Below are 12,302 nucleotides of genomic sequence, written 5' to 3'. Positions count from 1 at the left end.
AGACTCGATCGGACGATAAGTTTTATATTTCTGCAATTTATAGTTATGAACATTATTGCAACTAATTATTTTTTCCAACAAGCTTAACTCCTAGTGTTAGAATACCTAGTAATTAAAAAATAATCTAATACTCATTGAAAGGCCCGATATGGTATCTTTAAATGAATTGACAATTGGATAGATGTATTATCTCTAATAAGATTGAATTTGGAGTAGATTAATTTGAATATATCAATTGGCACGTATTTCCTTTACTACAATCTTTGACTGTCATATCATATGATGAAAAGTTGGCCAGTTATTCTTGTTTTAGTACGAAGGAGATTAAAAATTGTCGTGGCACTTTTCCTTAATCAGATTGACAGGGTGAATTATTGCCCAATGACCTGAATGAGAACCCCTTCCAAAAATCATTGTTTCTTATTGCAGGAAAATACACTTTGGGAAACGCAGTGTTCTTGTACAAAAGAAATAATCTGACGCGCATAGTAATTGGTCGACGTGATAAGATTACTACTTCCTGGTTTGAATGAGGATGTTCTTGTCCTTTATTGTTAGCATGTATAGTTTGTACTTTGTTCTCCTGTATGCTTTTGTGGTTTGTATTTGAATAGGCAGGTTAGTTGAAGGTCATTTACTTAAACTTATGAGCAAGTTGCTGGAACGCTTATCTCTTCTATGTTTTGGTCACTCCTGTAGTCATTCTTGCTACTCTTAATTCAGTGTTTTTCTTTTGTGATTGTAGTTATTTCAATCAAATTGGTTTTTGTTGGCTTCGACCTGGTTCATTTTGTGGTTATGTCAATGAAAATGTGGTAACATCATTAACAAGTGCAAGTACATGAAGTTTTACCTTTTCACGTTGTTTAAGTTGAATTATGGGTAAGGTTGGTTTCTTGGGTGAATTGCTTGTTGCAGAGAAGTGGTTTGTTTTGGGATTGTGGTGTTTTGAAATCCTTGTCTTTACCATTTATAATACATTTTTATGATGGGTAAATTTTCAAAGTGTTTTGATTGTCTTAGTTAACAACAGATATGTGTCCATTTGTCAAGGGTGAATTTTGTTGATTTCGGATGTGAAATCTATAGCTATGGAAGATAAATTTCCATGAAGATCAAAAGAAGGCTCCAGGAGCTACCTACTAGAGTAGCCTCTCATACAACAGTTATGCTGTCAATACATTTCGATTCTCTCCTCCAGGTAATGTTTCTATGGTGTTGCTTGTTGAAAAGTTGTTTTTCTATCATTTTTTTAGTGATTAAGACCAATTTACTACAATTAGTATAACTCTTCATATCCTTTATCTCCAAATTTTCGCTACCATTGATGTGTAGTTAATTATCTACTTTGCAGGATGATAGCCAGGAATCTCTGAGTATAAGACTACATGCATTAGTGATGTGCAATTCAATATAGAAGGGATTGTTTCGCAATTATACATACAAATGTGTTATTTGCTTCAAAAGGACTATAGACTTTTGAAGTAATTTGTACGCATGAGGTTTTAATCAAGACAAGTTTTACATTTCACGAACATGTTTTATGTTATTGAATTTCGACTTATGTTAGTAGTGGAAATAAAAAAATAATTACAAATGGAATTCATTTTAAGAATTTCAAACAATCTGTGAGATATGGATGAGTCATTAGTTTTAAGAACTTCAACTAATAGATTAAAATATAGAGCTTCACATATTTTATAAGATCATGGTTTAAAATCTTAAAAAAAAATTATTTACCAGAATTGCCCCAAACCTATCTTTAGCACATATTTATAAACACTCAAATCAATTTTCATCAACACATTCGAAAGACCAAGCATTAATCACTTTATCTACCACTCACTTCTATTTATAAACAAAATAGTTTATAAATACTTCACAAACTTGCTTTAAATTTCAAGATAATCATTATAAAGTCAATTAATTCAACAAAATAATATATCATTTTTTTTTTACCCAAAATACATTTTGGAATAATATTTTATTAAACAATATATGGTTAAATATGAGTTTTAGAAAAAAAGAACTATACTGAATAAAGTCAGATCTTTATTTCTTTTTCTTCATCAACTTCAAAATTTATATGTTATTTAATATTATATTAACATCAAACTGTTAAAATTTATTGAACAATCAAATTTCTTGAATGAAATATTATTAAAAAAAATATCCTCAAAATTTCAAAGTAAACGAGTTTTTCAGTTTTATGATTTGAGAAATAGTTTTTTAGAATGACAAAAAGAACGTATTTTCAACAATTTCAAACAGACACTCAAAAAGCAAAATCAAAACACAAAACCCAAAATGAATTCAAAACTCCAAACTAAAAAACTGAAACACAAAGAAAACAGCCCCTAATTCATTTGAAATTACTATTGTTGACTATGGTTGATTAGATTTAGAATGAGATAGATTGTAGGTAGCGGTGGTTTATTGAGTACTGGGTACAATTTTTGGTGACTAACAATCCCCAAATCATGATGCTCTTCATTAATTTTGCTATGCCCACAACATGTTTGATGAATTATCCTAAATTTGAGTTTGGACACTATTTTCATGCATAAAAACTCATGAGTGAATTGTCTTAGGCCAATAAGATGAATCTAGGTAAGAATCCTAAGTTAGAAGTTGATTATTAAGGATACGTTTTATAATGAGGGACATTGCACTAATTATTACATAAAATGGAAAAAAATTACCATGATTCATGAGCGAAAGCTGCCTAATAAAAGATTCTAATGAGGATACATCTTGAAAATCTCAAAATGAAAACTCAAAGTGGATCAAAACTAATGCATGAAACAGACTATACAAAGCAATTTTGTCAAAAGCAAATGCATGAAACAAAAAATACACTATATGTAAGATTAAGTGTTAAACACTTAGTTAAAATATTTAGATTTTTAGGAAACGATTAATAGCCCAGCTGCTTTTTGGATGTTGAAGTAATCAAACTATAATAGTAGAATCTTTATTTGTTGCAATACTTACTTTGCATTGGTGAAATTTAACCAAATTAGAGAGAATATAGAGTTAGTGGTATGAATTCAACTTTAGATTACACCCTAAAAGAGTTTAAAGAATAAATTTATGGTGGTACATCTTAAGAATGAAGATATTGTATATTTGACCATTGAAGGCCAAGAATTGAATCTCCTTATGAATTTATGAAGCTTGATTTGATTCTTCACAAAATCATATTGGTTTTTACACTGGAAAAGTAGAATTTGATCTTAGTATTATAAGTTTGAAGCTCTCTATAGGTTTAACATGAGAATTCCAAAACTGAGATGATACAACAAGCTATCTAGCTATTTTTGTTTTCCATGTTTATTTGTTTAGATAGGTATGTTATTTTGTTCAAGGTTAAGACTGTTTGATAAGTGTACTTTATACACTATCCCACTTATCTAGGTTGTTAGACATGGATATTTGGGAGTACTTATATGGAATTATTGCTTAATCTTATGTAAATATTTTTTGTTTAAGTAAAACTCAATGTTGGACATGATTTTGCAAGAAAGGAATGTGAATCAAGCTAGAATGAGGTTGTGCTTAATTCTAAGATAGTAGACCAACTAGACAAGAATTAGAAGACCAAGGTTGAACTGCAAATATAAAAGATGCAAGCTAATTAAAAAATAGAAATTAGGGGCCAAACTTCATAGAACTCAAATATTGAAGCTTGAACTAATAGGACAATTCCCACGGGATTGCAAGGACTTGTTTGGCAAAATCAATACATACACACGTTGTGCCCATGCGATGGCACAACATTATGCTATGCGTTTAAATGGTACTAACACGGATGAAGATTCTGTTTCCTTTTTATGTCGTCCAAATTTTGGAAAGTAATTTGGTCGACGTTTTTTACGTACTTTGAGTCTTCAACTTCGAAATTCGTCATTCTATAATATGGAGAACAAGACTAGAAAGAGAAATAAGATAAATTAAATCAAGAAAGTGAAGATTTAATTCTTAAAATTGAAGATCTATAGCGAGAGATTGATCCTACTTTCTTCCGCACTTAAATGTTCAGGTGATGAATTTTCATTTATTTTATTGTAATTTCATCACAGAGATGGTAGGCTAAACATTTTAGTATTGGGATGAAGCTGAAACCTATTATTTTACCATTTTAATAAATGACTATTTCTTTAGTTGATTTGAGTTATTGATTAATATTGCAGGCTAATTGATTATTTGAATGTTTGATCACCATTTAGATAATAGATTGCTTATTTTATTTTTGGGAGGTTCTAAATAAGTCTAGACATTGCAATAACCAATATAGGGCTCAATAGGTTAGGAATAAAATTATAATCAAATAGCTAATAGTACAATTAAATGCATTATTTTGCATATGAATTCAGGATAGGATATTTAAAGTTTCGTTGAGAAATAGGTTTGACTTACATATAGAGAGAGAGTGAGTTGAATAAAATTTAATTACTAATTTTCAATTATATACAAATTATGCTAGAGAATATTGGTCTAGAATTGGAATGGTAGAATAATAGGTGAAGTTGGAACCTCAAATCACTTTTCACATAATTTTCACATACATTTAGATAAAAGTTAGGATAAGTATTAGTAGTTAACAAACACACAACAAAAATCTCTTTTGTTAGGTTACATATGAATTTGATATCAAAATAATAAATCCAACTTAATATTTATTTCTCGAGGGACGATATTCTTACTCCTAAACTATAAGTTGTCAACAATCATGTATGCTTACAAGATTTCATATATCTTAGTCCCTGAAAACAATGCCACAAACTTCTTGTCATTTTTTATCTTGCAAGTGTACAGATTACGAACAAGTATTAAAATAGCCATTAGTTCAAGTATCGATCTTGCAAGGAATACATATTTAGCATATTTTTCAATTACCTATTTATCTTATTGAATAGAAAAACGCAATTATTTGGTGAGATAGTGATATTTACGACCTAAAATCTAATTAATCTAACTAACCCAACTATATGGTAGGATGCATTTATGAAGATTTAATTAGTTAATAAAGTACTAAGATCATGCATTCCCCTACATTCATCCACCTTAATATTAATCCCATAATTTAACAATAATTATTTGATATGGAGATCAATATTCCTATCATGTTCAATACTCCATCTCGAGATCAATTGAAACTACGCTCATACATAACTCAACAATATTTGGATCCCGAATTCAAATATGTAAAGATGCATTAAAAATACAAGAATGTTAATTGGATAATGAAAGAGAGATAATTATTCTAACGCCTATTTAACTTCACAATGAACGGCATCAAATGCTATCTTCCTTATTCTTTCTCATGAGTGTCAATACAAATCATACATTAGTGGCCAATTAATTGAAAGCATTAAGAATATAACAAACATTCAATATCAAATAATTGTCTTAATGTCAAAATCATATAATTATAAGTATATAATATAGAGTTCAATGTTACCATAGCATCTAAACATCTAGCCAAACATAAATTAATTACAAGAATATAATATGAATAAATGCAAAATCACCCATAAATTAGGACTTCGAAAGAAAGTTGAAAGTTGTCTTGAATATTGAAGCCCTTCAATGGTTCTTGATTTCCTTCTTTTGATCTTAATCTTCATCAATAATCCCAAGTAATTGGTGTGTGTGTATCACTATAATATAAAAGAGGCTAGGATGAGATACTGTTCATATTGGACACGTGTATTCACTTCATATAGTCACCTTCCATTTTTTCTCTATTAAACCATCACCTCTATTCCAAGATCATTCGTGCACCGTCGTTTTCACACTTCAACTGACTACGTATTCATCGACTGTGGAGCCAGCACCCGACGAGGCTCGACAGTCGTCTGTGCTGGCTCCATCAATGATAATTTTTTCCCTTCCTTTTCAAATAGAGACAGACAACTTCTTTTTTTCACAAAAAAGGAAAAAGAAAAGAAAAGTAGGCTTATCGATTTAGAAAGGGAGAATGTGGCAAGAAATGCAGTTTTTGATATGAAAATACACCAAATTCACCTCTAATGTGTCACACCCCCCATTCATCTAATTGTTGTCGACAACCTAGTACTCATTATAATCTATTTTCTAGGGTCAAGAGATAATTAATAGATATGTAAAGGTTGAAATTACATTAAAAATACAAATGGGCAGAATTTGTTTTCAGATTTCTATTACCGTCCAATTATTTTTCTAATCATTTTTCACCCCCCTTAACTATATCCAACGACTCCCAAACTTTTACCACACTTCTATAACATGTATATGAAGATAATCATGATCTAAAGTTGTGACAAATGAAGTGTTTTCAGCCTAAAAACAATCCATTTTCCACTACACAAAATCAGGCAGTTTTATTTTCCTTGTGACAGTTTTCTGTTTTTTCTATTTTCATTGTATTAGTATGATACCAATAGAATTCTAGGCCGTTAAAAATCATTTCTACACTTCATACTTACATATAAAAACGTTCATATTGATAGATATAAGTTACACACTAAGTATTATTCCAAAATTAAGATATAAACCACTCAAATCCAGCAACCTACATCTCTGTCCAAATTGTTTTCTCTCAAGTTCTTGTAGTGAATCTCCCCTATTTTGCCATCATAAAATTATCCACAACCTCCCACATAATTTCAAGCAAGTTCAGAGTTTGAATAGGTTATAAAACACCCAAAAGAACTAAGGAAAAACTTTAAAACCATGAGTTGAACTAACATGCTCAAACTAAAATTTCAGTTTCTTGTTTTTCTATTTCTCTTTGCTTCCTTTGCTCTCTCTTTATCTTGGGGTCACTTGAGGATAAATTTGGAAGGTTAAATGTCTTCTTTAAGAGATGTATAAGTAGTCTTAAGGACTAGGATTGTGAGTATTACTTAAGGGTGAAGAAAAATGTGAACAAATGACAGGTATCCTTAAGCATGAGCTGTCCAAGCATGATGTGTCTTCTTTGCAGCAATACGTGACTTTCAACCATTATTTTGGGATTGATATGTGACCTTTAAGATATATATTCATCCTATATTAAGTTCTTAGGGAGTAGAGACGAGATTGATGTCTTAAGGTTGAAGAAATTGAGTGTTACAATGACAAACATCCCAAACATGAGGTGTTCAAGCATAAGGTGGTTACTTGTAGTATAATATGATTTGATATCTATATTTGCCGGTACAAATCAAGTATCATTGGCTTATTTTGACGTGTTTAAAATCTATTTCACTTTCCCTAAGATCCCAAAATATATTATAGAGCTAATTCCTCAACCGTTCATTTAATTTTTTACACGATTGACACCCGATTGTCAACCGATTTCAACAATTCGCACTTCAATATTTGTAAAGTCATATGAGACATATATTATTGCGTTGTGATCATATCACTTCATGCCTCATGTCCCAAATATGTCAATTACCTATCTAGGATTTAAGGTGACCTCGATCAACCGAATAAAAAGCTTGAACCTTTGTCGTTACTAATTTTTGACCTTCTCAATTTTTCATTACTTACCAAACCAATTTTCAACATTTAGTTAATCTAATTTTCGATCATATTTCAATGTAAAATTCACCATCCAGATCGAGGAGTCGAAGATTATCACCATGTAAAGATTTTAAAACCTCGATGATTGAATGCACCATTTTAAGAGAAGGCAATTGACAAATTGATGCAAATGAAAATGTAATTAACATGAAATGCATGAATCATATAGGTCATATGCATAACGTGAAGCTCGGAGTATTGCATAATGGCCTCAAATCCTGAGAAATTTATTTCGACTATAGAGATAAACAGTTTGGGCATGAGTAATTTATTTCCTTCAACTATCTTCCTTTCCTTAGCACAAGTGTCAGACATTACTTCCATGCAATGCAATCTAATAAAAAGGTGCATTTTGCTATTATGAAAAAATTACAAAAGCAAAGTCCTTAATGCTTGCTATGCCACTCATAGAGAATACAATGATTATTGCGAGTGTATTAAGCTGTTAGAAAGTGAAGAAACCTTGACGAGTTTGAGGATTTTTGTGGGCTTCAACAAAGCTTTTTTCTTAATTTATGGGCAACAAAAATTGGGGAAACTTTAGAGTGATGAGTGTTTTCAAGGAGAAGTTAGAGAGAGAGAGAGATAGAGATTTGTGGGTGGTTTGCAAGATAAATAGGGTAAGGTGAAGTCTTAGTCCAAGTGGCACTCGTTGAGGACTTCATCCCCTCTTATTAGAGTGTTTGGCTAATAAGCTTATATTGGATGTGTGACCAATTATTTATTTAAGAAGTCCCAAACAAACAAACGTGCACTAAATAATAAGTTAAATATAATTAATTTTCTTATTTGGAAAATTATCTTTTAACTTTGTTGTCCAAATAAATAACTTTCTACATGATTGATGTACGTATATCATCTCTAAAAACATCCCATATCCCATTAAGTTTGACAGCGTGACTCAAAAGTGTTGCTTGAATAAATATTAACTATGTTTTGGACAAGATTTCCAAAATGACCCTCATATAATGGAGAAAACTGGTTGAATGATGATTTGGTGGTGTATATGAAGCGAGAGATTTTTAAAAAATTTGAGGAGGAGGCAATATTGCAATGCTTTCACATTATGAAACTACAACGATGGTGTTGTTTGAACTTACATTTACGAAGTGAGGTTGTATCGTGCACTTTTCTTATTATTTTATTTAATGATTTCTAACTCTTGATGCTCATCAAACCTATAATTCTCCATAAAATTGGGTTGAAACTCAAAGTAGGGACATAAAATATTAATTAACAGTGATACTAGATTTAATAGGAAAAACTTGTTCAATCATCAATAACCAAAAAGCGATATAATATCAACAGACTCAAAATAATATTGAAATTATTCAATTAAATAAATATGCATAGAGTTGAGATCTAAACACTTCACATTAGTAAGGATAAGTCTCCACTGCAAACTGTCTAAATTAGTATGCAATAGGAAAGATCTGATGTATCATTAATCGAAGGCCTCGGTTAAGCAGCAGGTCTCAAATTGGGTAGTCACTAGTCCAAACAAGATATCGGAGTACTTCATCTGATGACTTTATAAGAGTTCAAGTTTAGCCAATTTCATTGAGGAATCTTCTTACATTTTCAATGTGGATATATATTGTTTGATTCTAGAAATAAATAGTGCTTAACTAAGGCTCAATGAAGAATCCATCCTCTATTAATTAGTCAGTTTGCAAAAATGTTCAAGGAATATTAATACTAGCAATTGCAAAAATGACATCAGTATATTTTAACAAATGTTCCTTTCATTTTCACATAAAAATAAAGAGTAAAATAATTTTGTTAAACTTTTGTAAATGAACAAGTGTGAGGACAAAAAACTAAGGGTCCGTTTGATTGTAAAGATGGAATTGAATTGGGTGGAAAACAAATTTCAGAAAATTGAATTGCCTAAAATTGTTTTCCTAGGAATTGTAAATTATTGCGTTTAATTGGTATAATTTTTCACGTGAAAAATGTTGAAATAAAAGTATTTTTTTATATTCGTTTGACTTTGTTTTACATGAAAATTGTCAATTAAAATGATAGAATTTACTGGTATTAAGGATAACATTGGTTTCCATTGCCAAAAAGCAATAATAATAATAATAATGATAATAAATAAATAAAAAATTCAAGAAAATCATCTATTTTTTAATGTTCGTTTGACTTTGTTTTACATGAAAATTATCAATGAAAAAGAAATATTTTTTTACAATAATTCTTAGAATTGATTTCCATTTCCTAAAAAAAAAATGTGAAAAAAAAATCGCTACAGTAACCGAGAATTCCACTTCTCACCATATATGGTGAGAATTGAAATTCCACCAAATTAAGGAATAACACAACTTCCAATAAAAGTTAGAAACCAATTGCATGAAAAATTTTGTGAATCAAACACTACATTTTGCCACCCATTTCCATGGAATTTGGTGAATCAAACACTACCTAAGTGATTGAAGAGTTTATTTTAATTCTAGCACTATATTTCAATAATTGTTTCTTTCATTTCTCCAATAAACTACCTTTGTTATATAAATTTCATAAAGTTAATTAGCACAAAACGTCCATATATTTCAATGTTATTGTGCAAAACGTTCATACATTTCATTTTTGACACTTTTACCCTTACTTTCACCTTTTATTACATCATTTTCATCAAATTTCTCATATAAAATGACAAATATACCTCCTGTTTAAATAAAATAATAAAAAAGAAAAGAAAATTTAAAAAATAAATTGCAATCATACTCCCAAACTTTTTTAAAAAGTGCAAATGAGTTCAAATAAATTATTAAAAGAGTAATTAGCACAAGATGTCCTCACCTTTCATTATTATTGTGCAAACGTCCATACCTTTTATGTTTTGACATTTTCACCCTTATTTCATATTTCATTACAAAAATCAAAAATCGTGATTTTAATCCATTTTCTCAATTAAAAGTTGTGAAATGATAAATATACATTCCTCTTTAAATAAACAAAAAGAAAAATAAAGACCGAATTGAAACTATGCTCCCAAATTTTTTTATTTTATTTTATTTTTGTTTATTCAGAGAGGGGGAATATTTGTCTTTTTACAGCTTTTAATTAAGGAAGTGTATGAAAATAATTATTTTTACAATGACATATAAAAGTAAGGGTGAAAATGTCAAAAAATGAAAGATGAGGATATTTTGTATAATAATGATGAAATGTAAGAACGTTTTGTGCTAATTATCTTTTTAGTAATTTTTTTTTTGACTCATTTCTACTTTTAAAAAAAATTGTAAATATGATTGCAATTTATTCTTTTATTTTATTGTTTTATTTAAATAGAGGTATATTTGTCATTTTACACGAGAAATTTCATAAAAATAATGATTTTCACAATAAAAAGGTGACGGTAAGGGTAAAAGTGCCAAAAAATGAAATGTATGAACGTTTTACACTACAACATTGAATGATAAGGACGTTTTGTGCTAATTATCTAATTTCAAAACTCCACACAAATGGTATAAAAGGGATGCTTTAAGTACTTTAACTCCAATTGTTGATTCACCTTTGGTACACCATCTGTAATTATTAAGTGTTGTTTTTATTTTGCTTTACTTGTATATTAAGTCTGTTAAATTGTATGTATAAAACATTTGTTAAATTGTATGTATAAAGCATCTTCATAAATATTTTGATACGGTTATGCCTTACGTGACATATTATATAAATTCATTGGTAGATTACTAGATTTTATGACAAGTTATCGGTGCTTAATATAACATGAACACTAATGGATCTCAATATTTGAATTAAGTTTAAAATCCATCTTATAAATTTATATGAAATGTCATTCATGTTTAACATAAGATAAGTATCGATACTCATTCTATCATTCATGTATATCTATATTGGTTTTGGTTAATTTTTAAACCACTCAAAACCAATGTCCCAATAAACTCACCAACAATCATTTTTTTAGCCTCACAAAATTGTCATCCCAAAATACTCCAAATCAATTTGGGGTGTTGACTCGAACTACCAAATTGAAAGAAATATACAGCCTCTATGTGCGTGTGTGTTGTTTTGAGGGTAAATTTCAAGATTGTTAAAAATGCGCTTGTTTTGCCATTTAATTTTCTACTATAAAACACTTTTTGTTCAAGATTTTGAAAAATTGTTTTATTATATTTTATTCCATGAATTTTATTATTCGGTAAAAATAGAATAATTTTATGCTAATATATTATCAAGTAATATATTCATTTTAAAATTGGTGAATCTTACAATATTTTTTCTCATTACAAAATTAAAATAAAAGCAAACAATTAATTGAGTTCAAATACAAGAAATAAAAGCAAAAATTGATTACCTGGACTGAGAATATTTTTATTTGTGTTTATTTAAATATATTTATTTTTTAATTTTTATGTAAATAATCATTAAAAGTTTGAATTATTTTTATTTTTTATATTTACTAGAATTTTTATATATTTTTTAGAATTTTTATTTTTAATTTTTAGATTTTATTGTTTAAATTTTTTTTAATTTTGAGAAATTTTATACCAAATATGCTTTTAGTATTTTGCAAAATTGAAAACGAAAAAAGTAAACCAATCGCACTCTAATTTTTTTTGGAAAATATAGTTAAAAAATAAGAAATTTTTTTAGATTATTGTGTAATATTATTCTATTAAGAAATGAATAATTAAACAGTTGAGAGAGAAACATGCAATTTTATAGAATGTAGCCCAAACAAGGACACAATTTTAATAAAATAATATTATATGTAAATT

The sequence above is a fragment of the Olea europaea genome, chromosome 20 (assembly GCF_002742605.1).
Source record: "Olea europaea var. sylvestris chromosome 20, O_europaea_v1, whole genome shotgun sequence".
Lineage (NCBI taxonomy): Eukaryota > Viridiplantae > Streptophyta > Magnoliopsida > Lamiales > Oleaceae > Olea > Olea europaea.
The sequence above is the reverse complement of the archived record's forward strand: the minus strand, read 5'-3'. Positions refer to the sequence as shown.